The sequence below is a fragment of the Oncorhynchus kisutch genome, unplaced genomic scaffold, assembly GCF_002021735.2.
Source record: "Oncorhynchus kisutch isolate 150728-3 unplaced genomic scaffold, Okis_V2 Okis09a-Okis19a_hom, whole genome shotgun sequence".
Classification (NCBI taxonomy): domain Eukaryota; kingdom Metazoa; phylum Chordata; class Actinopteri; order Salmoniformes; family Salmonidae; genus Oncorhynchus; species Oncorhynchus kisutch.
This window is the reverse complement of record NW_022261985.1, coordinates 15,176,765-15,178,615: the sequence shown is the minus strand read 5'-3', so window position 1 is coordinate 15,178,615 and position 1,851 is coordinate 15,176,765.

The following is a 1,851-nucleotide window of genomic DNA, read 5'->3' as shown; positions in this document are numbered from 1 at the left end:
ATGAACACTGAACAGGTGTAATGAACACTGAACAGGTGTAATGAACACTGAACAGGTGTAATGAACACTGAACGGTGTAATGAAGACTGAACAGGTGTAATGAACACTGAACAGGTGTAATGAACACTGAACAGGTGTAATGAACACTGAACAGGTGTAATGAACTGTTGAAATGAACGAAATAAATGAATTTACTCAATAACATGTTATTACTAAAATTAATATATATATTTAAAAAATATATCCAACTATCACAGAGAGAGAGAGACAGAGAGAGACAGAGAGAGGGACAGAGAGAGAGAGACAGAGAGACAGAGAGAGGGACAGAGAGAGGGACAGAGAGAGAGAGACAGAGAGACAGAGAGAGGGACTGAGAGGGACAGAGAGAGAGAGGCAGAGAGACAGAGAGAGGGACAGAGAGAGAGAGACAGAGAGACAGAGAGACAGAGAGACAGAGAGAGAGAGAGAGCTGGTAGTCCCATCCACCAAACTACCAGGTGTGAAACAGGGAAGGGACTCAGGGGGTATGCTAATTTGGTATAGAGCAGACCTAAGTCACTCCATTAAATTAATCAAAACAGGAACATTCTACATTTGGCTAGAAATTCAAAAAGAAATTATCCTAACAGAGAAAAATGTCCTCCTGTGTGCGACCTATATCCCCCCACTAGAATCCCCATATTTTAATGAAGACAGCTTCTCCATCCTGGAGGGGGAAATCAATCATTTCCAGGCCCAGGGACATGTACTAGTCTGTGGCGACCTAAATGCCAGAACCGGACAAGAACCTGACACCCTCAGCACACAGGGGGACAAACACCTGCCTGGAGGTGACAGCATTCCCTCCCACATATGCCCCCCTAGGCACAACTATGACAACATAACCAACAAAAACGGGTCACAACTCCTGCAGCTCTGTCGCACGCTGGGTATGTACATAGTCAATGGTAGGCTTCGAGGGGACTCCTATGGTAGGTACACCTATAGCTCATCTCTTGGCAGTAGTACTGTAGACTACTTTATCACTGACCTCAATCCAGAGTCTCTCAGAGCGTTCACAGTCAGCCCACTGACACCCCTATCAGACCACAGCAAAATCACAGTCTACTTAAACAGAGCAATACTCAATCATGAGGCATCAAAGCCAAAGGAACTGAGTAACATTAAGAAATGCTATAGATGGAAGGAATGCAGTTTGGAAACCTACCAAAAAACAATTAGGCAACAACAAATCCCTTTTAGACAATTTCCTGGGTAAAACGTTCCACTGTAATAGTGAAGGTGTAAACTTGGCAGTAGAAAATCTTAACAGTATATTTGACCTCTCAGCTTCCCTATCAAATCTAAAAATCTCAAATAGAAAACCGAAGAAAATTAACAATAATGACAAATGGTTTGATGAAGAATGCAAAAATCTAAGAAAGAAATTGAGAAACCTGTCCAACCAAAAACATAGAGACCCGGAAAACCTGAGTCTACGCCTTCACTATGGTGAATCACTAAAACAATACAGAAATACACTACGGAAAAAGAAGGAACAGCATGTCAGAAATCAGCTCAATGCAATTGAAGAATCCATAGACTCTAACCACTTCTGGGAAAATTGGAAAACACTAAACAAACAACAACACGAAGAATTATCTATCCAAAATGGAGATGTATGGGTAAACCACTTCTCCAATCTTTTTGGCTCTATAACAAAGAATAAAGAGCAAAAACATATACATGATCAAATACAGATCTTAGAATCAACTATTAAAGACTACCAGAACCCACTGGATTCTCCAATTACATTGAAAGAGTTACAGGACAAAATAAAAACCCTCCAACCCAAAAAGGCCTGTGGTGTTG